Genomic DNA, 26,675 nt, shown 5'->3' on the forward strand with positions numbered 1-26,675 from the left:
TCTGATTTGCACACTGAGGAACGCGGGGAACTGCATCCTGGTGCAACGGCAGTGCAAGAGATGTGCCCTCATGTTGCATTCATGGCAACTCCTGGGAACATGACAGTAGCCAATTCATAAGCAAACCCTGCAAGAAAGCAAGCAAGCAATAGAGATTGAGTGAATAGCTTGTATGGACAAACTGAATAGAAGTACAGTGACCAGAACTGGAGAAAATCTCAAGGAGAAAAATTAATTTGGTTATAATACAGAATGGGACAAAAGACAGATTTGTATGGAAGTATCTTAATAGAACCGTAAGTAATACTTAGGATGTTCAGACACAGCAAGGCCAAGTTACCTACAGGCTTTTGACAACACAGAAGAGAATCGAGTTCGCTTCAATCTCATCTCTCATAGCAGCTGCAGAACGTGGACTGCATCTGCTTCACATAACAGCAAAACGCTTGGGGAAAAAAATTTAGTCTAGATTTCCACAGAATAAATACACCAGAATAATATTCTGCACTTAAATATCTTACATTGGGTAAACAATACCCCATGGGTAGAACCTATAAAATGCCATTCCTGCAGAAGATGAAGTCTAGAAAGCTGTTTTAATTAAATCTTTCTAAGGACTTCATAAAAACCCAGGCACAGCAGCAGTGCTACATGCAGTACCTCCACAACAGCCCTGAGCTACACAGAGGAGGAATTCTAGCACGTAAGACTTGGTATATGTGCAAATACTTATGTATGCACACACAAACACATCATTAGTTCAAAATCAATGCACAAATGAGAGATGCGATCAGAGAATTGCATTTATTCATGGTAGCAAAGAGAGCACTGCCACGGGCCTAAGGCAGTTCCTGAGCTGCTGAGGAGAGCAGTGCTGCAGCAGGCAATTGATGCCTCTGAACACAGAGGGAACTGCTGCCTGCTGCTAGGTGATTATCACCAGCATTTGTTCTGAATAATATAAGGAAGCAACATTTTAGGTGGCACTATAATAGCTACCAGGCATTTGCAGGGAATACAACGGAGCAAAACGCCTATCTGAGGAACCTCTGAGGATGATGCTGGGCAGGCATTGCTCCTCCTCGGTGCTGTGTGAGCCCAAACCCACATGCAGAGAGCCAGGTGAGTCACTTAAGAACACGTCCCCATGCTGAGCAGCACGGCATGAGCAGGAGGGGACCAGGATCCACCAGATGAGAGCCACACGGTGCTTCAGTCATCGTGGTACCACTGTACCAAGGTGCACAAGACAAGCAGAAATGCTTGTTCTGGGTTCAGCTGAAAACATACCCTGCCAGAACATTAGCACTGCACTTCTGCATCACTGTGGATTACAGGAAGCACCGATAATGGTGCAAAGGTATGGGCTAACTGGCCTTTTAGAAAGCACTGGAAATCACCCTAAAGCTCTGTGCTGTATGTATATGTGATGAGCTAAACTGAGAGGGTATATTTGAGAAGAAACAAAAACAACAACAAAAAAACATTAACTTGGGTGAAAAATCCAATCCAATGAGAAGCTTAACAGCCCAGCCTCATCAAACCACCAGTTTGCTGGTGATTCCCCCTCTTTTCTGCCTCCTAACAGCAATGGTTGATTCACATAAAGTGCTTTATAAGTTATACATTCAGCCAGCACAGCTCAGTGGAGGTCCCCTGCCACAAAAGCATGGCAGGGCTGCAAAGAGGACTTGGGCAAGGTAAGATCAATTTGCACACACACTGTGCAAGCATTCAAAAATGAATGCAAGTGATTTTCTGGTTTCACCTGGCAGGAGGTAAATTACTGATCTTTACAACATGAAAGCACCAAAAAGAGCAAACTCAGAACCGGGCACGTTCATGTGCACCCTCACCTCCCCTTGCCAAACTTAAACCACAGTCATAGCCAAAGGGCTGCAGGGAGATTTGAGAAACACATGTTCCCCCTGTACGATTCAATCATGGTGTGAGCACAGGGCAGATGCCCCAAGAAGCTGATGGTTGTGTTGAACAAGAAACAGCATCACCCAAACCTGTGGCACAAGCCAAACTTCATAGGAATACATGTAGGGAGACTGGCAGTATGGGCTGTCCAAGGCTTTCCTTACTCTTTAACATGTGGATGTACAGCTCTACAGCCAAATTTTGCATACCTGAAAGCCTGGTACAGTCACTGATACATCACCAATGCTCCTCAATCAAGGGGCAAGCCTGCTTTGTAAACCAAACCTCCTTCTTCCCCATTTCCCCCCCTCTTCTGGCAACTCTTTACACACAATGGCATAAAGCAGAGCTCCTGTAAAGCCGCTGCAGAGGATGACACTTCAAGGGATAAAATCCATGCTGCACAGCAACCATTCCCAACTTTACTCCTGCCTGCTCCTCTCCACGTACCACCACAGAAGTGCAGCATGGGGAATTCCATCCCCAACATGCAATATATAAGAAGGGAACAGAAAATAGTCTTACCAGTAGTGACCAATGTTTTCCCTAAGTTCTTCACTGTGGAAAAAAGAGCAATTCCTCCAGGACAGGTCCTTGTTCCATGACCCTAAACACACTGGGTGTCAAATGATACAGGTCAGCATCTGCTGATATTAACTAAAGAATGGTGGGGGGGAAGGCGGAGGGGTTATTCTTAGATCTCTCTTCCTCTCTGCACATCATGTGCACCACAGTGCACCAGCTTGAATGATCCTTGGATTTCACAGAAGACACTGAAACCAACAGGTTAGAAGGCAAAGAAGGAAGGATTATATTTCTCTTTCTACCCATTTTGCCTATCTTTAAGCCTGTGAATTCCAGGTCATATTTAACTTTCCAGAGAATTTCAGTAGAAGTCTCACAGCATCCACCAGGTACATCACACCCTCCACAAAGCCCATCACCAAAGGAGGGATGTTCCCTGCACTTTGTATAAAACCCACATTATTACAAACTTGAGCTGTATATTTAATATACCATACTCAACTGCATCTCCCAAAAATGATCCTAACTCTTTGCTTGGAAAGGGATAAGCTTTCCTCCCTACCCTGTAAGGAAAAATGTTATCCTGCATACCAGGTCAGTTTGAGCACTGCACATTACAGAACACAGCCACAACTTCAGGAGCAAACCACACTATGGAGAAATTTGCTTAATATTTACCCTGAGCTCTTCCTGCATTTGCCACAGGCATTCATTCTTGTCTCCATCTCAGATGCTGAATAATTCCTTTGTCTTTTGCACTGCTTGTACCTTGAAGGTGTTCTTGATTCGGGATAGGCCCTTTAGATCTTTCCAGTTTCTATGCATCTCTTGGTACCATTTTCATCAAGGTTTGTTTTTTCCTCTTCTTTTATCTAGTGCTGTTTTCTCCTCCTGCCCTTCTACCTTCCTTACAAGAGCTGGAAACAAGGGAGATAAAACTCTTGATGCTCCTCTACTTACCCTGGTATTTCAGCTTGAGTGTTGGCAGTAGTACACACTGAGCCGCTACACCATGATTGCCTATTCTGCCTCCAACATGCTCACGTTCACCTGCAATGATTGCTCTAGAACAAGCTCTTCTCAAAACTTCCTTACTAATGGCACACTAGTAACATCGCTCTTTAAACAAAAACCAACAAAACCAAAATCCTCTGGTTTATGAGAATTTACAGCAACATTCTTCATTATTATTCTGGCAGCTCATCCCTTAGCAAAACTCTTGCTGCAGACCCACTGAAAAGACTAATACGTTTTACTGTTTTAATATATGTATGTAATTCCAGGAGGAATACTACAGACTAAAAGTTATTTATTCTTGTTTCGCAACATACCAAGTTCTTCCCTTTAAGCTTATATGAAGTATTCTTTCTTCTTTAATTTTGATTCATTATCTTACTTGATCAAATCTCCTATTTCCAGCATAATCACAATCCTTCTCACCTCCACTCCCTTTACCCTCTGCATCTTGATCCTGTACAGCATTCACTCCTGTGAACTAAGGAGATGGAAGCAGTTGAAAGATAGGGGTTTTTGCATTATTTTATCAGAAGCTTATAATCTTCTCCAAGGACTGAAGTGGCACAGAATATTGTCAAAGGCTAAGAGTAGTTTATCACATTCTCATCTCAGCGCTTTACAATTAATTTGCATGCCATCTACTTTTAGCCCATTTGAAATAATACATTCTGTGCCCTGAACAATGTCCTGGAATGACAGCAGCATCTTCAGCAGACAAGTTACCTCAACACCCAATGGTTTGCACTCTCTGTGTATCGGCAATACCCTGTGTTGTACACCCCATTGCATCCTGAATGTGCCCCACTGGCAGCCTCAGCATTGGATTGCATTAAGTCCTGGAGCAGGATATTCCCTTTTGGACAACGGCTGCCTTGTTTCCCTGCACCTTAAGGTGCAGCTTCTTGGCCACTGGGCACTCCTGCTACAGAAGTCATGTAAATCATATCTTGCTGCTCCCGGTAATAAGTGTCTTTTTAGCCTGATGCTATTAGGAAGGTAGAGTTTCCTCTAGTTACTCTATATCCTCATTTGCACAGCTCCATCAACACACACATATGTTGATACTTTGGGATGTCGTCAGTAAAACCAAGACTGCCCTTCCCTTTGCCCTTTAAAAGGCAAAGAATGGTACAAAAAAATTCAACTTCTCTAAAAATCACCATCCTGCTCATTAACATAGAGTATTTTATTACCTTTAGCACCTCAAATAGCTACAGTCATACTGACATGCACCATAAGGTGAATTTTTGATTCACAAAATAGAAAGTACTTTTGTCCCTTCTCATGCATGCTTTAAGTGGCCTATGTTGGCAGGAGCTAATCCTTATCTGCAGATTAACTGTGCTACCGTTGGCAGTTATCACACTATAGCTTCACTAAAAATACATTTGATGGATAATTCAAGTTTGGATTTTTTTGTCTATAAAGACAGACAGGATTGTTTTTACAATGCTAATACTAAGCGCTGAGGACTTAATCCTCTGTCATTATGCAAGGTATGCTTACCTGCAGCTGAAAAATTCCCAGCCAGTACATACAGCAAGTCTGTAATTGGGGGCAGAATGTGAGATTGCCAGTCCAGCATCCCTAAAGGGCTCATATGAGTTCAAACATGCTATTCCTTTCAGGAGTGGTGAACTGGAAAGAAGTTTCTGTTTGTGATCCTGAGGAACAGGAAAACCCTCCTGCTTTCAGTTATGCGCGTGTTGTCTCAGCAGAAGGCACTGTATTCAATATACTTCATCATTTCTGCCTGTTTTCAAGCAAAACATAAGGCAAATGGAGAATAAAGTGGATGCTTAAAAGAAATATTGTTTTCACAATCACACTCACAAACCAGCTGCACCAGGGAATGGTGTAAAAGCAATGGAGAAGAGATGTCACAGCTGCCCATAGGGTGATGGCCCTCTGCCCCATGGGGCCCCCCAGGTCTGCCCAGCCCCACACAGTGCCAGAGAAGCCACCTCTGCTCCCCTACCACAATGCCATCTTACCCAGCGCTGGTCTGCCAAAGCTTTTCACATCATCTTCTTATAAACTTTAGATAAATTATTTACACTTTCCTCATCTTAAAACTACACTGACAAGCTAGGAGCAGCCCGTGAGTTACTAGAGGTCAAAAAGAGACACAGCAGAAGCTGTAAAGCCCATGTTACTCTACCACAACCTGTAAATATATCCTCTTTTGGTGTGCTGGGAATCACCATCCCTGGAAGTGTTCACATACCATGTAGACGAGGCCCTCAGTGACATGGTTTAGTGGTGGCCTTGGCAGTGCTGGGGAATGGATGGACCTAGTTGATTCTGTGATGCCGTGTTCATTCCAGCTTGCTGGACTAGCACACAGAGTCTGGTTACCAACCATACCCTTTCTCTCTCTGCGCAGATGCATCAGGTCATTTGAACCCCACGCCTCTGCTTTCCCACCACAGATGCTGTTAAGTGCAGCTTCAGCACATTGCGCTCTGCTGCAAGTGCCCACCCAAATCCACCAAGTGCCCAGCAGGGATTTCTTCAATTGCTGTTTCGATCAGACAGCAGTGATTTGTTTCAGTGCCCAGCCATGAAATAACATGGTTGCATCATACACAAACTATTGCTTACCCAGAGGTGTCGTATCCTTGTTAGAGCTCTCTGAAAGGGAAACGGCTCCGCACATGGTGCTGTCCTGTTGCCTCCTGAACAGCCTTGAGACTACGTGTCATTTTAGCTGAAATGTCATGTTCTGTTGGCAAGAACCACTATGGGACGAATTAACAATAAGATCCTACAATTTTGTCCAGTGATTTAGGGTTCATATTAAAAACTGCAGGAGCATTAAAATCACTGTAGCTTTCACTGTAGCTTCTGCAGTGCATGTATGCATGCAGGTTAGGACAAGGCATTTGTGAACAGTACCTCTACCTAATGTATGGCAGCCTGATATATACTTTATGTCAGTCTTAATTAAGCTTATTTAACCTTTAAAATGTCACAACTTGCTTTCTAGGAATTTTATGAAAACTCCAGTAAACCAATCACACATTTGTAAAAAATTGGTGCTAAATGGAAGATTTCACAACTCTCTCCTGGTATCCGTAAGAGATGCCAGCAGCAGAGAGAAATACGGGGAAGGCTCTCCTTGTGCTTCCATTAGAGATCTCAGACAAATTCATTTTGATGTCAGTGGTGGAAGGTTTGGCTTTAGAGGCCTTATATATGGAAATGCAGGGTTTGCTCACCGCACCACTGAAGAGAAGTAGGATAATAAAGTAAATACATATGCGCAATTAAACAAAACAGTTTCCTTCAGTGCCTTCTTCGTGGCAAAAGGAAAACCTTCCAATATGCTCATTGGTTGCTGATCAAATACAAAAGGCAAACCTTTTTTGGTTGACTGGACATTGCTGGCAGCAGGGAAGGAGATCACCAAAGAGGTGCTCAGGCACTGGAAGGGCTGCCCAGGGCAGTGCTGGAGTCACCGTCCCTGCAAGTGTTCACACACCGTGTAGACGAGGCCCTCAGTGCCATGGGTTAGTGGTGGCCTTGGCAGTGCTGGGAACGGTTGGACTGGATCATGTTAAAGCTATTTTCCAACCTGGTTGATTCTATGATTCTATGGCGTGTCCTGCACAGGGACTGGAAGGCACCCACTGCACAGCTTCTTCCAGTGGAAACCCTAATGGGACATGTTTAAAACCTTCATAAAGAAAGGCAAGCAGACAGTAGGTATAGCTTAGTTTATGCACAACTCAAGGGCTTGCACCACCGATTTGTAGCACAGAGGTATTACTGCATGCAAAGATTACTGTTTCTGCGTGGTGGTAAGAATATCCATCTGAAAGCAGGTTAACCAGCAGTTAGAGCACAGCTTGATGAATTACAGAAGGTTTTATGACATCTTTTTAATTTGATTTTTACTTCTCAAAGAAGAACTTTCTGGTGTGCCAAGTACAAGCCAAATATTATCTATTAAACAAAAGGGGGAATATTTTGGCTAACAGTCTTTTACTCTCTTTTTGAATGTCAGCACATGTCCGCCTGGCAGATGCCATAAATTCAAGAGCTACCAGATGGTTGTGTAACAAGTGATGCCTGAAATACACTCTAGAAGTTAAAGAATCCCAACAGAAGACAAGGAGGAGTAGCTAAGAGACATGAACAACATCTACTCTCAGTCATTACTTCTATTGGGTGGACAGAGCAATTTAAAAGAGCCAACAGTGTGACCTGGAAGAGAGTGGAGCACAGCCTGCCTTAATACGATGCATACCTGGTAGGGCACACTATACAAAGCAGCACACTGCAGATACTGCCTGAAATGGATAAATTTTAGAAGAGCTGATTTTAAAATCAAGGCAATGAATAGAAAACGCCGAGAATAATTTTCTTGCAGCATTTGCCTTGGGAATGCTTCATCTCCACACGCAATGCTCATTCGGGTTTTGAAACTTCAACACCAAGTTTTTCTTATTCTTAATTAGGCATTTTACATATCCCCTCTTCCAAATCTACACTCAACTTCCTTTCTGGTTAAGGTTTTTGGAGAGGTTTCTTTGCTGTGTTCAGTAACTTTCCCACTTAAAGGCAGTGTTACAAGAAGTGTTCTCGGTTACAGGTATGCAGTTCAGTCATCAGGGATATGTAAATAACAAATTACCCACAGCTTTTCCCCTTTCTAGTTCATAGCTGCTCTACAAAACCTTGCCTGACAACAGTATTCTTATGAAAACTTAACTCCCATCGACAGTACATCATTGATTTAGGAGATGTGCTCTAAGTGAATATTTATATCCTGAATTTCTGAGGAAAACAAAAACCATTATCCAGGAAAACAGGATACAATAGCATAAAGCTTTCTTTGCGAGAGGGCTGCAGTATGTGAGTTAGACACCACAGCTCCTACATAAAAACACAGGATTTACTTTAAGAGGTGCAAACAGCAGGGCACTGAGGACTTGATGATCTTAAAGGTCTTTTCCATCCTAGTTGATTCTATGAGTGGCAAGGATATAGTACTAGTGTTTGTGACTAGGACAGTGCTAAATGCTGAAGCCATTCATGGTGCAGCAGCACGTGTTTACAAGAAGATCTCAGGCTTGTAAACAGCAGGGCTACAAAGCAAGCAGAGTTCACATTCCTGAGAAGGGAATGCAGCACAAAATGTCCTGCTTCTTTGCAGAGAGTCGCCCCACTGTCTGAAACTAGAGACACAGTCATTGTTCCAACAGATAATCAGGGCTAAGAGCTTTTTTAGGGCATCTCTTGACAGCATAAGGGCTGGTACAATTTGGCACGTCAGCTCAGCTGCACTGAAAATCTGAAAAGGCCAAATGGCAGTTTTCTTTTCCTCTCTATTTCATTACAAAGATACTAACAGAATCAATGGGATTAATTTGATGATAGTATTAAAGAGGTGTTAACATCTTCTAATGAGATCAATCACATTCTGAAAGAAACATGAAACTTTATCAGGAGGGAGTCAGGGGAGTGATTTGAGAACAGGTTCAATGCGAGTTCAAAGTTTGGTGCCCATAAAAGATTTCTTGCAGAGTTTTTTAATTCACTTTAATCTCCACATAGTAGAGCCTGTGGAAGTCCATTAAGGAGAAAACTATAACATTTCAGTTTTGAAATTAGAAGGCACCACAGTAATTAACGTTCCCTATCAGCGTCTGAGGAGAGAGCTTTCAGTTGCCCTGCCCTGGGATGCTGATAGAGCAACAGCAGAAATGAGCTCACTGAAGTAGAGCCCCTGATAATACAGGTACCTGCTGAAGCCCTTCAGACAGGCCCAGCGCTCCTACACAGCAAGTAAAAATGGATGATCAAGTGGGAGACACCACTGTGAAGTGGTTTCAAACTAATATGTAATTTGTGCCATACAGGACATGGTAACAATAAACATGTAGGAAGAATAACACAGAAATCCCAAAGAGCCAAAACTGGGTAACCCAGGATCAACAAATGACAAAGAGGGGAAATACTAGTTGGCAAGCATGTCTGATAACCATAAATTAGTCATTAAACATTACAAATTATTCATAAACTTTCTAAGTTAAATTACATAAGGTCTTCCTACAGAAATCCATGCCTCTGCGGTCCAAATTTGCATATCATATGAGCAAAGAACTCTTCATGCAGCAACTAACAAAAAAATTACATTAACAAAAAAGTAATTCTAAACCATTAAATATAAGCCATTTTTGTGCTCTAGAGCAATGATTTTTCCTTTCTCAGTGCAGTTATGAGTAGGTTTGCTGTCCAGGTTATTGTGAACACACCGATTCAAGGTCTCACAGACCTTGATTCAAACTTCAAGCAATCATCCTATCCCCTATAACTTCAGAAGACTATAACATTTAGAGCTTACTATTCCCCAAGTTCACTGGCTGCCCCCTCCACTTTGAGGAAGCTCAGAGAACTGCATAATTGAGAAACAAGTCACCCAGTCCCCCTCTCCCTCTGCAAACAGAGGAGAAGGATTATCCAGACTGGTTTGGGTTTTTTTACTGCTATGAGGGGTTTAGGTTTTGCACTTTTGACTTCTAAATTTGCAGTCTGAAGGAGAATTACTATTCCGAGTAGGAGCTTACACCATACTTGATTGCATATCCCACTCACGAAGCTATGCTCACGTGTCCTACAGATCTTAGAATCATAGAATAGTTTGGGTTGGAAGGAACCTTGAAAGCTCATCTAGTCCAAGCCCCCTGCAATAAGCAGGGACATCTTCATCTAGATCAGGTTGCCCAGATAATATACCAACATGTTCCAAATACACTCTCCGAATATACTGACGCAACTGCACTGCAGTCACCCTACTTTTACTTGCAATCACCATCTCTAAAACAATTCTGGTTGCTATTAACAAACACCACAGGACATACCGCAGCACTTCTCTTCCTTTCTGCACCACCACAGAATGCCTGTGCACACACAAAGGAATAGACATTTACCCCTTCAAGTCCCATGGTAGGTATGAGATGTTATTCTGTGGCCCCAGCTCTCCATGTCACAGCTATTTCAAATTAGACTCCTTTAGGTGGTCTCCTCCATTTCCACCATACAAAACCCCCTCCACCTTTTTCAGCCCATGCTCTTTTTACCTCTCCAGTCCCACAGCATTCCCTGCCCTAGCCACAACCGTGCCTCTCTGTTTCTTTGCATCCTTTTAATGACACATTCCTTTCTACCTTCCTTGGGTGATACTTGTTTACTGATTAGGACTGCTCCAGCCTGATCAAGTCACACAGGATTATTCAAGATAATTAACATTTCTATAGGGCACTGACAATTACATGCAGATTTGAGACCTAGAATACAAAAGAGCAACACCAATTACAATTCTAGGAGGATTCTTGTTCATTATCGTGTTTACTTGCAAACACTAAATTAGTGGTGCCTGGATTAAGATTAGAAACGACATGAACTGCTATCACCAATAAAATCCTTGCAACTGTATTTCACACATAGTATGTCTTAAAATATGAAAAGTCATAGTAGAACGATTGTCTAAGGGAAGGCATTTTTGATTAAGAGTAGAAATGCAGCTATACAGAACAGAGAAATTGTGAGACTTGATTTAGATTTCTTTGCTAGCAATGTACTTTTAAGAAGAAGCATAGCAAGCTGTAAAACAAGGTATGATATTTAAATTCCATTTTGAAGCTCAGCTGTGCAATTCAGAATCCTTAAATATATATAAAAAAAACCCAGAACCCCAGAAAAATGACAAAAGGGTCATAAGCAGAGTCCTCCTTGTTTCATCAATCTGTATGTGAATGATAGAACTGACCTTCACTGTTGGAAGTCAATTTAAAAGAACTTTGCTGTATGCCAGAAGAACACAGTGCACCAAAGACATCAAAGTTGTATTTCACCCCTACAAAGACAGTATTTTGTTCCCTGGTCCAAATCCTGAAGGTGATTATAAATAAGAGGAAAAAACCCAGCAATAATTAGCAGCACTTAGTAAGTCAGAAACAACAAACAGGAGCCAAGTGAATGGAGGGGTTCTGAAAGGCGCATATGGCGTGTTTTCCACTGACAAAAGGCCCCACGAGCAGAAGACAGTAACTGTGAGCAGTTAAAAACCCACCACCCTCAGCCTTACAACCTGACGGTGGAACAGATCGCAGGGACCTAATTAATACACATGGTAGGAAATACATTCGAAAATAGGGGGTTTAATTGAAATCTGTTCGTTCAACTCCTTGGAAGAGAGCGTGCATTCTTCTTTATGCATAATTCAATTATCTCCCAACTCCAAGTCCCTGGGAGGACCCACTCCCATGCTCCAAAATGGTCCTCACACCCTGGATAAATTCCTGACTCCTTTCCTGCCTGCCTTTGCTTGGCTTCACCTAAGACCAAGCCTGGAAACATCCTGAAAACATCTGTGAAGGCACAATAGAGGCAATAAATACAAGCAAAGCAGTAGGGCCTCTGCACTTAAACTGGACTTTGGTTTGTCAAGCTCACAGGGACCTTCCCAGAGCCGGGGGAGAGTGGTTGTCCCAGGGCTGCAGCCTCCCAGATGCTAGTGGTTTGTAGATTACAATTGTAAATCAAATTCTCTCCTTATTTTAGGACAGCGACAGAAGAGTAAGAAAAGCCACACGCCAGACTTGGGTTTGAAGAGGAAGCAAAAAAAAAGAACCAAAAACAAAAACCAACTTAGTATTTTCATTCCAGACCTAAATTTAGACTGTAACGATTTTTAAGTGAATTCTCAAAGTAACAAACTGAGTTCTTTCTCACCTCTTCTTGTTTACAGTCTCATAAACTGGGATCCCACACTACCAGTGTCACACAGGATGTCATTTTTTCTCTTGGCAAGTAAACACATGTGAAAGAAAAGGCATTGCATTTATAATGATAGCATTAGAACTTGCTAACATAGTTTTTACCAGGTTTTGACGGGACAACTTCAGCTTTCTGATGTACAGTGCAATGCCTTAGATCCACATGTATTTTTTTTTCCCCCACCCTGCTGAGCAGAGTTTAAAATGCAGAAGCAGCATAATTCAGTATTAGGCTATTTGACAGTAGAAAACAGAAGAAATAACATTAAAAGCAGTGAAATCAATCAAATGATTTATCTGAAAAATAAAATTAGAGTATAAATAAAACAAAAGTAGGCCCAGGAATAGACAGACTGTCTCCTCTTTTCCTCTCGGGACAGATTTCTTTTAGTATGGCTTCAGTCACTTGCCCTGACATTTCCTTAGACTCCCCGGAGCCCCTTGCAAACCTGGGTCAGGATTGAGCAGTAAAGTTGGAAGATGCTTCTTAGCATTTACTTAGCGGGAAACAAGGGAAAGCAGACATCCTCTTAAAGCACCGAATACCTGTGCATTCTGAGAGGATTTCCTTAATCTTTGATTTAATACAGAAGTAATTTTCAAGTACTTTTTGAATCTCAAAAACACATTCCTATCAGGACTTCTATATATTAGCTCTCACCCTTGATTCTCCCAGACTTTAGTCTTTCTCCTCTCCAGCACGCTGCCAGCACCAGACTGTTGCTCAGCTCCTGCTCCTAGCTCAGTTCCTGTGATTTGAAATAATTCCTCCCTTTCTCCTCAGATATTATCTGCAGTGATTGATGGTCAGTAGCTGCTCTGCTCCTACAGCCGCTGGTGGCAGGCAGGGCTGCTGCCGAGCACCCGAACTGCAGTTCCACTTGAAACCCAGCACCAGGAACAGTTAAAACCAGACCTTGAAGACAAGGAGTGAGAGGTGTCTGTTGGCAGATCTCCACGTTTCAAAGCGAAAGCCCAGAGCGTGAGTTTGGTGAGATCCTTCCGGCACGAAAGGGAAGTTTGGGGGTGTGAAACCTGGTTCGGGGGGGGACGAATCAGGAATACATTAGCAAAATGTGATAGTGAAAGACAAGAGTTTGTCACAAAAGGAAAGAAGAATGAAGAAAGGAGATATGCTTAAAGGCAGCCCTAAAGGGAGCAAACTTCTGTTTCTTCTAAGCGGAATGGAAAGTTATTGCTCCTACATGACAAGAATAGCATTTTTCACACTCCCCTTTTCAATAAGAGCAGCCACATTCTCCCAGGATTCGATGTTTACGCTCACAAAAATCAATTTTCCCCCTCTTATTAAAAAATTACGTCCAGTAAATTGCCGCTACGACACAATCTACATTGTTTAACGTACCCTGCTTTGATTTACCGCTCCATTCATAATCTGCTGATGATTAAGCTTCTCAGAAACAATCCACTAGCCTTTCTAAGTGATATCAAGTTGTTTGTTTTTAATCTGCTGAAAATCATCCTGTAGACAGATGCATTATTGAAGAATTACATTTTAATTTATTTTCATGCAGAGCCTGTGATGGGCATTTGGATTAACAGGGCACAATAATGCTTCTTTATGCCTCTATCTATTCAAATCAGAAATTACCTGCATACACTGTCTCTGATGGTGGTCAAAAATCGTACAAAGAACTGAGAATAGTGCTTCTTAATATCACACAGCCCTGCTGCTCATCAATGAGCCTTTTTCTGTTCTAATGCTTTTGTCATGTATATGAAAGTCATTATGTAGTTTAGAAAACAGGAGATGAAGTGAAAGAGGAAGATCAGGGACCTGGGATGCATTAATATTCTACCAGCGTCAAAGATATTTCCCTCGAGGGGCTCCTACAGGCCACACTGTTATTACAGTGCCTATCCATTATCTTGTGCTGTACTTGGTATTAAGACAATAATGGAGAGAATAGGATTATGTGCAGATGATAGGAAATGCAAAGGCAATTCAGCAAGATAGGAAATGAATGGAGACATGATTCTTTCATCGGAGCTCGGGACGGTTTAGCATAGGGTAAAGGGAGAAGATAAATGATGCAAAATGAAATCTTTACAGGTTAGCTGGGGTAAAATGAGTGTTTACAGCGAATCCCATGAGTTTAACCTTTTTGATACAGAATATTGCAGCATCTTTCTTTAATGCACCAGTGTATATCCCTTCAGTCTGGTTTGATCTGAAAACTTACTTGACACACATGGAGAAATGACCAGTGTGAATTTGATAGTGGTGGCCTTATGAAGCGGATAACCAACCCTTTAATTCACCCCAAGAAAGAGAACATTCTGAATGCCACGCCAGATTTCTGCATTTCAGCTACGGGCTTGAAGAATCATGTTCCACCCACTGAACAGACAGAAAATAAATCAAAAGAAAGCAATAAGGAAGGATCGAGCACAACTAAGTGAAACCCTGATCTCATATTGAAATGCTCACATTCTGCTTTACTACTGCACACCTTTTAGACCCACAAGCAAGAGCCTGTGGCTGATAGCAAGCAACAAAGACTAATATTTTCAGGAGGCCAGCAATGCATTATGATAGTGATAAACAAAGACAGGACCAGATTGTGTCATTTACAGACGTTTCTCTGGCTTATGTCTGTCATATTTTTTTAATTAGGACAAATCACACACACCCGCATTTGCGATAACAGCACGATGCCAAAAGAGATCATTTTTGCTCCCTGAAGTACAACTGTAATCTTATCCTTTTTAAGCAGCGATTGAAGGCTTTTCCTTCGCTTAGGTTAAAACCCAACAAAGTAGATCGGCAGCGTGATACATCCAAACGAAAGCAGACATCAGAGAGGCACAAGGCAGCTCTATCACAAACCACACTGGATAGCAAAGAGGGATGGAAAGTTTGCAGCACAGCGATTAACGCGCGCTTCACGGACCAGAAACGCCACCCTGTACACTCCAAGTCAATCCTCACTAACGTGCTGCCAAGTGATGAAACGTGCTGGTACACATAGCAGAGCTCCCAGCTCTGGAAAACCCTACTGCTATCGCTATTGCCCACTGCAGATGCTGGCCCTGCCAGCACAGCTCCATGCTGCTCTCTGCTGCTGTCTCCCACTCACCGCCTCGCCACGTGTTCCCACTCCTCCCTTTGTCTCAGGCCCTGCTGTTTGTCCATCATGGCTTAAATATTGGCTTGCCTTGGCCGGTGCTGCCGGCGAAGCCACGTGATGTATTGATCCTGGCTGCTATTCCTGCTCCATACCTGATCTCCCTTCCCAGCACTGCGGCAACCAGCAATCACTGCCTGCCAGCCACTGGCTTTTACACCCAGCCTGATGCAGCAGCAAGGCTCTCCTTAGCTCCCCACAAACACCCCCTTTCTTCATGAGAGGTTTTCTGTGTTTAAACTCTGCAGGCCAGACCCTGAGCAGGTGAAAAATCAGCATTATCCCCCAGAAGCACGTGCCTGTATGCGGCACTACATTAGCGGGCAATGGCAGAACACTCAGCTGTAAAACAAACCCTGATTTCTGAGCTTTTAGGCACATCCTGCACTACTCATAGCACATCCTGCAAGGGGGCACAGCCATCTATCCAGTGGTGACTGAACCAGGGGCTTGTGGCAGCCCCTGTGCAGCAGTGGCAGTGCCCGGGGAGAGGAGCAAAGGGCATTTCAGAGCAGAAATGGAAACTCCAACAGCCCAGTAAAGTAGGAGCACACCTGATGCAAGGCCCCATTCCTCAGTTCAGGACCCAGACCTGGCACTGAACCTGCTCAACCCTCCCAGTCCCAGCAGTACCAGGAAGAGGAAGGCTGGAAAATGCCAACTTTCAATACTGGTACACAGAGAACTGGGAGCCCAGATGCATCCCACAGACACCAAATAGTTCAAGGCCCCATAGCAAGGGGTTGAGACAGTGAAACTGCCCAGCTCTGAGCTAGGGGGTCATCAGCACCACATACTCCAAAGACACTGCTAGAAAAGCCACAAAGAAAACCATCCACTGAGGAGCAGCAGCCCAAACTACGTGGTGTGGCTGGCTGGTGACTTGAAGAATAGTGTTTATAACCATGTTTTTATGCTTCTTAACATAATGAACACTTCTTTTTATAAATGTCTAATTAAGTTTTGATTTAACTAAGTATGAGCCTAGACTGTCCCATAACAACACATGGGGGCAATGACAGCTAATGATGCATTATATCCTTTTATCCTCTTGCCTTTTAATCTTGTGCAATGTTACTAGCTCTTACATTATCAGAAAGAGTTAACAAGAAAGGCCAGTTGAATTAATCTGCTCTGCTTTGTACACTGCCAGTTGTTTCTCAGCCGAGGGCAGGCTGACTACTCATTTGCACTAGAAATTACAAGTGAGTGAAGCAAATACCTCCATGAGTCATAAACTTTACCCATCCCTTACATCAATATTTCTTGTCAGAAGTTAAAGGCAATCAGTTGATGAAACCACTTCCAAAAACTATGGATGGATGAAGCACTTTCCAACCCACCAGTTTCAGTACGATAAGGTCTGACTGCTTTGAATGACCCAGAAGCTTGTCCTAGCATAGGGTGAAACCCACTGTTTTGGTTTGCTGCATCATATTTTGTTGTCTGTTTAAGAAATAGCTTAAGGGTTTTTTTATCTGGCAAGGCTGAGTAGCTAAAAACAGTCCATGAAACCTATGTAAGGGGAAAACCTGCAGTAGCATTTCTTCCCCATAGTTAAAGAGCTCAGCAAACCATACCACAGCCAGCTTCCCATGAGCAAAATATGCCCACAGACACGGGTTGGGGTTCCTGCCTCTGAACAGGACTCCTATGTCCCTTGTAGCCTCCCACTAAAATATCACCAAAGCTCTCAACTCCTTCCCTGCTGGGACTTCTGGATATGCACGCAGGACAGGGCCATTTGAACCAGCACCAGACTGTAACATCTTGGGAATCTTTCTGCTTCCATTCTCAAGTCCAATGCATATTCAAACTGGGTGTAATGGGGTCAGAGAATTAGTTTAATGATTAAATCTATAACTCAGTGGCAACAATTTCCTCCTTCAAGGAAACTCCAGGCTTGAGGAGGTTGTTTTCTTGCTTGCTGCCCCCAAGGAACACATATGCAGGCCAGAAAGCCAAGGTTTATGGGCATAAAGTAATATCCTTTATGAGACCAACTATTAGAGTTGGGGGGAAAAAAAATACACACGCAAATAAGCCATTCTTTAGGTCTGAAACAGAGGTTGAAAACTGCAGTAAAAGCATGTTGGGAAGATACGCTCTGGGATGAAGTGTTATATTATCAATCAGACAATATGAGAGGAAAGGACAGCTAGCACCTCTGGAGCAGCAAGTGGCCCCTGCATGAGCAGCCATGCAAGGGTTGCTCACTCCCATGGGACAGCAATGGGACAAAGGCAGTTCGACAGGAGCGCAAAGTTAGCAGAAGGGAGCGAAAATGACAAAATGGCATAAGCCAACCCTTCTCTGGTGAGTCCCTGCTCTTTAGTATGTCCTAGAATGGGGACCACAATATGGAAATATAAGATGGACTACAAAAAGATTAGGGCAGTACTGCTACATAAAGTAAATATGTGTGTTTATCATAAAAATATCAAAATAATTAATGGAAAGAGAGTAAGCCTTTCTCTTTTCTTATTTTGGTTTAGCATTAATAGATTGAATCAGTGAAAACTAATTTACTTCTGATCTGCAGATTAGGTTTTTTATCTTTCCTGCTTAGCCTATACATTCAAAATCATGTGGACACCAGCATAAAGAAACCCAAAATACCTTTTAGTCTGTAATCCCATTTATGGAAGATGAATGTCCCATTTTACTTCCCTGCATTCCAAAGCACTCCTTGCCATTTCTAAACAGAAAGAGCCCAAAATACCTTTCTGAGTGTGAAATAATGCTAAAGTACCAGCTACTACATATCTCAACAGACTGTCGCTACCCTGGCTTCCAGCTTTCTGCATTTCAGCCTCTGGAGGAAGAATAAAAATGTTTGGAAACACATAGAGCAGGCAAGAAAAACATTATCTCAGATTACAGAACCTTTACCAAGTCTAACCTAAGGTAAGGATTCAACCTCGGTTTCTTTAATCCAGTGGACATTAAATGCCACCTTTCCACTGACCCCATCAACTTCCAGCTCAGACCCATCACCTCATTAAGATGATTCCAGCATTTCCATGCATCCAGCTGCTATGAGCAGAGGTGTCTGTAACAAATGACTACTACCCTGTACCCAACTCCCTTAGCTATAAGGTACTTTCAAAGAGAAATACAGACTGCACTTCTTAAACCAGCTAACAAGGACAACAAAGAAAGCATAACATCAAGATGGAGCACACTTGACCAGCAATATTTTTGCCTCTACTAAAATATTTCTGCTTCACAGATAGCAAACTATTAGTCTGATACACCTGATCTGATACACTCCCCATTGTTTTAATTTCTCCTCTGATTGTAAGGAGTTGCTGGGTGCAATGCTCCCCATCCAGCTGCAATCTGAAAGCCTCCTTCAGCCATCTTCTTCCCCAACAAGCACTGTGGATGCTGATGGCTCTCAGACTCTGGACTGGACACAGCTGGTGCTCTAGTATCTTTGTTCTCCATTCTCTTACTTCTTAAATGCCCAGTCACCTTTGCCCATCAAAAGACTTTAAAGGGAATGCTATTGAAGATCTAAAATCAAACTGTATTTTGGTTGACATCACTTTCCCTCCTCCAAAAGACAACATTTTCCTTGGCAGGTGATAAGCACCACCTCCCACGTTCTACCATAGCTGCTGCTAATTAAACCACAGTGAAATTCAGGTAATTAGCAACCTTTTTGAACACGGCAGGTTACTCATTCTAAACCTTTCTCCAGATGAAATGGTATTTGAGACATCTTCTAAAATCAAATATTTTCCATGCTTGCAAAATTATTTTCTGTTCTAATAGGAAGCAAACAACAAAATAGAACAAACCATATAGGATCCTGAAAGCAGGGGAAGCAACCACCACTCTTTATTAGCATTTGCATTATTTGGCCATGTGAATGCTGCAAAGAGTATGTTCAACCTCTCCAGCAAAGACAGTCCCTCAGATTATAATGATATGGCATTTTTGTTCCATTTAAAACAAAACAATTCAATGCCTATATACCTTCAGTGGATGCTCTTTTTCACTTTCAGCAACTTATTACACATTGCCAACGTTTGGTATGTGGTGCATTACCTAAAACTCAAGCACACATTGCTGATGTTTCAGTAAAAGGAGATTTGTTTATATTTAGGATTCATATAGGGTTGGCATAATTACTTGGATGGAGGCATGCCTATCCCATAGGAAATGCTTCATGTCCACCAAATCCTTCCCTGAAACTGAAACCTCTGCTCCCTCACTCCAAAATATTCACGCTGTTGTTCGAAACAGTGGCCATAAAGAATACAAACCCCCTCCATTCCCTTTTTCTCCTGCCTTGCAGCCACAACTGGCCACTCCATCCCCTTCCCATCGCTCCATACCCTGTTCAGCAGGACGGCTGGAAAGGATGCAAAAGCTGCTCTTGCTGCAGGACCACAGCTGACCCTCACTCATTACACTGCAATTCATCTGAGAACGGGAGGGGGGCATGGTTACAACTTTTGCCCTCTGCTGCCTCCAGCCTTTGAGCACCCCTAATTACTATTAGTCAGCTGTTCTCCCACTTCCACACACCTCTAATCACACTTCTCCCTCATCAAGCTGGGAGCTCTGCAGGGGTTAACCCTGAAAAATTGTACAGTAAAGGCAGCTTTTATTGTAGTGGCAATTACAGAAAGAGAAAAAGCAATTTAGTCTTTTATGTGGCTCACAGTTTCATTAATGCCGTACACTTTTAGCTGACTTGAGTTGTTATGCATCAACTCCAAAAGGCACGGCACACAAACACTGCTAAAATACCAAATAACATCAGACAGGGCAAACTTTTAACTCCCCAAATACAGGCTTAATACCTCAAATACCAATAATGCTTTTATATAACAGCTTTATTAGTGCCCTCAGCTTCAGACCAAAGTCACTGCAAAGTAAACTACTCAAACAAGGCTGCAGAAACAAGAAAGAAAGGTTTAAACAAAGAATTCCTCACTCCTCTCGTGGCATACTGCCCTTCCGGAGCATCCCACACTAAAAGCCCACAGAAACTCACTCATCTAAGCATAACACTGCTTTCTTTTGTTGAACACTAAGACCTGGTATGGAAGACCAAGAAGTGGCTGTGGGGCTTCCTGATCACAAAGCTTTACAAAGCTACCAATGGTCTCCTGAAACTTACCATCCTGGAGGCTAGCATCGTGCTGAAGATAACTTCCATTCCTTTTGCCTTCGTGGCCAGTTGAATCAGCTGAGCAGCAACAAGGACTCTCATTGCCATGGGACAGCCCTGGTAGTCAGTGGTGCTCTAATCCGTTTAGAAGTAGCCTTCCATAATAATGTTGGTTTCTGCTGACATTGTGCAGCGTTGCAGGCCTCCAGCACTACTTTGTCCTGTTGGTCGCGCCATTTGTCTGGCATTAAAAATGTCATTCCCTCAAAGAAAACAGTTCCAAAGACACGCTGGACACAGGTCTAGTGAGTGTTTCCTCTTCCCTCCTTTCCCCCACCAGGTATGGATCGAAACTCTCCACACAAGTTGAGAGATGTTTCTGGCATTCTGATGATGATATAACCAGGTTAGGCAAAATTACCCCAAAGTGATCAGCATCATTTTATCTTTGGCCTGAAAAAAAACCACAGAGGATAGAGTGAACTAAGAGTAATCACAGGAATTGTTTTTTATGAGCCTTAGGCCCAAAATTCCAGGATTTGGAATTGTGTGTGAAGAGTGGGTGCAGTGTCCAGCATTGCAAGCAGATGCCAAGCACTTATATTAAAGCTTTCCAAGTATTTTTGGACAGTGCAGGCACAAATAAAGAATTAAATCTGTGACCCTGTGGGATCAGGATGTATGTGAACAGCTTTCAAAGTAGTTCTCACCCCTTAACAAGGTTTCCTAAAACCCCTATTACATTAAGGGCATGACTACATGACTATGCTTTAAATAAAACTTGTACCATGTATCTATGTCTATGGAGTTTTCTACAAAAGATCATTCAGGAAAGTTAAGATAAATGAACTAAACCCACAATGAAAACGCATGTAAGTTTAAATGCATTAAATTCCTGCGTGGATATTCTCACTGAGAGGTAAAATGGTCTGACTTTACTGTAAAAGAGGATTAAGCTACCATGAACTAACACCATTTTCCTTTTGAATTAGATCATCCACAGAGGAGCTTAAAGCACTGTAGGTTTGGGGGACTTACTTCACACATTTCCTTAATTTGTCTGAATTTTTCTACAGTTGGTTAAATAAAATTCTCTCCTACTGTATTTCTGGCTGATCTTAAACCACATTACCAGATTATTTGGTTTATAAAGGTCTTGTAAAATGCACCTAAAGCTGTTTTGCAAATAGCAGAACCACAGCCATCCCTTTGTTCTGCAGACGGAAGCAGCATGTGTCCCGGGTTCTGCAACTTCAGTGCTCCTACTAATCTGCTGCTAACCTCAAAAAGCAAACAAACACAGGAACAAAACTTGAATTCAGTGGTACATCCCATCCGACAACATCTCCTCCAGACACGGAATGACAGAAAACCAAGCAGTCTCACTGGACAAGGATGTGATGGCAAGAATCCAGCAACTTTGTCCTCCACAAGCGTCAGCTGGGCAGGCAGAGCCCTGGGGTACCCCTTGTCACTGAACAGAGGATACATTTTTAGGGGTTAAATAAGATGCACTCTGAAAGGTACCCATCCCAGGCCACAGATGAAATGTTAACTAATGAACAAGGAAGAGCAAGCACTTTCTTGGTCTGATACTGACTCAGGTGTGAGCTTATCTGAACGATACATTTTACACTTGACTAAAAAGGAATCGATACAACTCCCATTCCTGATTATTGGCAGGTAACTGAGATGTGGCAGATAGAAACGTAAAGAAAACAAAGCAAAACACATTAAACAAATAATCCTTTTGATTGCTAAAAAAGCAGTTTGGCTTCAAATGTGTCAGGGAACAGAGAGCACTAACTACAATACAAAACCAATCAACAATTATTGTTAATATTGTCTTTGTCCGGTTTTCTCCACAGCAGATATAGGCATACATCTGTAATACAGATTTTGCTCTAACCTATCTATTGCTATTCCCAACAGATCTGAGCTACTCACATTGACACCGGAAAAGCTGAAGAGAAATCTAACAGATGTTGAGCTTCTGTGCTTCATTTCTCTTTGTTATTCCTTGACCTTCCCCAAAAGAACAAGAAAGGATCTGCCTACCCAAACAGGGGGATAGCTGCCAGGCCCACTGCTGGCATGACATCTGCAATCCAGATGCCAGCTAAGGCAGCAGCTCTGTTGCCAGCGGTCCCACAGGAGAGCTCTAGAAACTGCTGTTGCTTTGACTCCAAAGTGGGTTACAATTGCCTCCCTCATGCATCTCCAAATAACCAGTGTCAAGACTAGGTTCACGTAGACTAGACTTTTACACCACTTCATCGATGAGACAGCTTCTCTGATCTCTGTGATGGTAGGGTGATCTATGGCAGGTTAAGAAAGAGCCAGACCTGGTGTCTGGCATGAATTTAGCAGAAAACACTTAAAATAGAAGCAAAAGACTACGTGTTGTTCATGAACTAGGGAATATGCTCCCCTCATATGCGCTAGTAGAATGTTTTAAAATTGCTCAATCATCCCCTACAAGAAAACAGGATATTCAGATAATTTTTCATACAGGTCTCTGCTTTATCAATGCACAAGAAAGGGCACCCCTACAACTCCCTTAAATATAAGGCCTTTTATACTAGCTTATAACAGAGATTTTTGCTTGCTCTTTACACCTAACATGCTGGAATTGCAGTTTGCACTGCATTGTGTTAAGTTATTACTTTATGATTTAGCTGAAAAATTTCCTGCAGGAAGTTTGGAGAGCATACTCTTGGCCTGAAACTCCCAGCTCTGTCCTCTCTCTATGCCTCTATCTGACCTGGCTCAAACCTCCTTCCATGCCCATGGAGCTCCTCTGTGTCCTACCACCTCGCACTCAGTTATCCTGAGGGACACTACAAGAGCTCTATCCCTAAGGGGATGGCTCCTTCTCCAGGCTGTGCCTGCTGGGATATGCTATCAATGGGGCTTGAATAGGGCCAAGTTAAGATGTGCCAAACATACCCGTGCCAGGTGCTTCTGTCTGGCACAGCTTGAATCTACTGCATCGCAGAGAAACATCACTCGAGGGCATGCGCGGCTGCAAGGGACCAGTCATTCAATGCATATTCCTCCTGCAAAACTTTCTTCAGCATCTGCACTGCTCTATGATCATCTGAATGCCATTCAATCTACCTCTAACTTGAGTTGCCTAAGTATATTTGCATGTATATTGTAAGCATTATACTAAATGAGATGGCACTGCCTGTGTAATCACGCCATGACTTTCCCTTAGGGAAACCTGGTAAAATTATGTTCCATTACATTTGTAAAACACTACTCATTAAAAGCAGGAATAAAACTTTTATGTTCATGTGAAACAAAGCAGAAAAGATTCTCCACTCTTTAACTTGTATCAATTTTGAGATGAAAGAAGCATTTTCTACACAAGCAGGGATTCGGAATTTGACTTCAATGTTATGTGCTTTTGGCTTTGATTGTTTGACAGTTAAACCTCTTTCCAAACTTGTCTTTTTTTCTTAACTTAATATTATGAAACAACACAGGACAAAACCAGTTCATCTGCCTTGAAGAGGACAGACATCAGCTTTGAAAACTCTTTCTTGGTGAATTGTTCTTATTTATTATTGTCCATGCCATGAAAGAGAAAAACTATTTCTACTGTACTATGCAGTGTCCTTAACTTTTGCTGCTGGTCAAGTCACTGTTTTAATTCCTTGGTGCTCTTGCAAACTTTCAAGTATGTCATGGGAGAATTTTCAAAATGAAGCATTCATTTAGAAGTCACACAGTGGTGATATATATCCAGAGCTTCAATTTAAACCATTATTGCATACCATCCTTTTCCTTTTGTAATAATCCATTAAATGCTTTCAAGTATGGAGAAAGAATAGCAACCTGTAGATCTGAATGGAGCCCAAATGACCTATAAAATATATCCTGCCTCACTGCCCGACTAGTTCCAGCTCTCATCTCTAATGCTTGCTATTGTTATTCCACCATCTAGACAACCACACGCATCAATTACACGTTCTTCTGGGTCATGAATCCATTTTCTTAGGCAACGTTTCTGTCTTAATGCACAATGCTTTCTCTTCGACCTGTGAACAGAGTCGAAGGTCTCAACATTTAAAAACACATTACTTTCTCTTAAACTGTGTTGATAATTGGAAAACACCTTCATGAAAATCAGAAGATGCAGCTTTTTGAACTGTTTCGAGGTGTGTATCTAGACCATCTATTGTCTCTTTATTACACCAAATGTATTAGGCGGTACTTTGTGTTGTAGGTGAGCATTTTTTCTTTTGTTATATTGGTGCCAGGCAGCATAGCTATAATTAAATGCCCTCTGCCTCCTCTATTTTACGACACTTATGATTCAGTCATCCTAATTGGACTTTCCTTAGCATATAAATAGCTGGCTCAAGAAGCAAAACCTTCCCCCACCCCGTGAAACAAACTCAAACCCTACACTATGGACTATCTCAATGACTTTTTTAGAGACTTTGACTTATTCTTACCTTTTTAAAAATCATCATGATGACAAAAGCTTCAGATAATTCCATTTGAAGTAAGTCTAAGACAGCTCTCCAAATTAAATTTTTCACAGCTCCTATTCTTATAAGCAAAGTGCTCATTATTACATTCCAAAGGGGTAAAGTCATTTCACTTTCCTTCTTGACAAAGTTAAATAGTTTTGGGAAGGCAACACATCACTTCCCTGGTTTTCTCACACATCACGTATATCCTTAACATAGTTCCATGACTAAAAAGTTAAAGTGCAGGTTTTAAACACCAAGAAAGCGAAGCCTCCTCTTGTAGCCTCCTCAGCAGAATATGATGCCCAAACGTCAGCTTTGCTCAGCTGCAGAACACCATGGAACCCCAGCAGCCAGCATCATTAGCAAGGCCTCACCAGTACTCCCCGGGGTCTGGAGGAACATATCCAATGCAGGATCACTTGTTGGAGCAAAGACAACTTGCCTCAAGGAGTTTGCTTCCAGCCGCGGGATGCTTACACTGTCTGAACAGCCCAACACCACATTCAAGACCAAGCCAGCAGAACAACCCCCCCAGCAAAACTGTTGTATTTTCATCATTGGCAAGCTCTTGTCTCAGCAGCCTACCCGGTGTAGAAGCAGTTTTGCTGGCTACAAGATTACACTCCTCTCCTACAGGCACAAAGGACACCACAACAAAGTGATGGTGAATTTAGGTGATGCAAACTGACCTACTGAAAATAGAGAATTGAGATGGTCAGTGAATCTTGCAGCTGGCTAAGTAACTCCACAACCAAGAGCACAGTGAAAGCATCCATTCACTGGCAGACATACCTATCTACCAAACTGGAAGAAATCCACTACGGAGACTACAGAGAGCCAAAATTGCTTTGTGTGTGTCTACACACACACACGAATGTTCAGGTTCATACAAATGCACATTCAAATACACACACACAAACTTTAACAGAGACCTCCTACCTTTTCTCCTACTGCTTCCTCCACCCTTATAAGCAGCTTGCTTAGGATGGTGTTGCAGTCTCGTCAGGGCAGGCTCTGCTCTGTCCCAGTCTGGTCCAGGAGCATCCTCCTCCTATGCCCTGTCCCTGCTGCCATCCTCATGAAGCAGGTCCACTGAATTGCCATGCACAAAGCAGCTGTTGCCTTTGAAGAACCGTGACCAGGGGTATGGCATCATCGCCCAAACGCTTTAGATATATATATCGTATGTTCTCTTTGCTTCTTTCTGGGAAAAGAAAAAATGAACAACCAAAAAAACCACCACCAAAAAAAACCCCAAACCCCAAATATTTCTGAAGCTAGCTTAGAAAATGTTGTCCTTTTCAAGCCTACATAGGAATGTGATGCGTCACCTTGACTTGCCTTGTCGTCCTGGTTCCTCCTTCCCCTGATAGGATCAGTCAAAGTAGTCCCATCTCTCTAAGGACATCCACACACAGAGGTTGCAAAGGGATTTATACCCCATCTGAACACATACAGTTTTCAGTACAAGCCATTGCTCAGCATTTAGGACTTGCATTTTCCATACTGCATATCTCAAGTGAGGGCCTTCAGGTGGTGGAGGAGACAAGAGAGGATAGTAGCAGAGCAGATTTAAACCCCTTCATCGCCACACCATGAGGACCATATTAATTTCCAGTTTCCGTCCAATCTGTGCCTTAAGAAAACTCTGGTTTTA

General features: G+C 42.5%; 1 long non-coding RNA gene across 1 annotated transcript; it reads right to left on the reverse strand.

The window, feature by feature from the left end:
* Positions 1-26,202, reverse strand: LOC115611689. The gene is made up of 3 exons (XR_003992662.1): positions 25,958-26,202; positions 20,541-20,984; positions 1-127 (listed from the first exon to the last, which is right to left on the reverse strand). It is a non-coding gene; the product is annotated as an uncharacterized LOC115611689 (long non-coding RNA).
* Between the last annotated feature and the right edge of the window lie 473 nt (positions 26,203-26,675).

The sequence above is a fragment of the Strigops habroptila genome, chromosome 8, assembly GCF_004027225.2.
Source record: "Strigops habroptila isolate Jane chromosome 8, bStrHab1.2.pri, whole genome shotgun sequence".
Lineage (NCBI taxonomy): Eukaryota > Metazoa > Chordata > Aves > Psittaciformes > Psittacidae > Strigops > Strigops habroptila.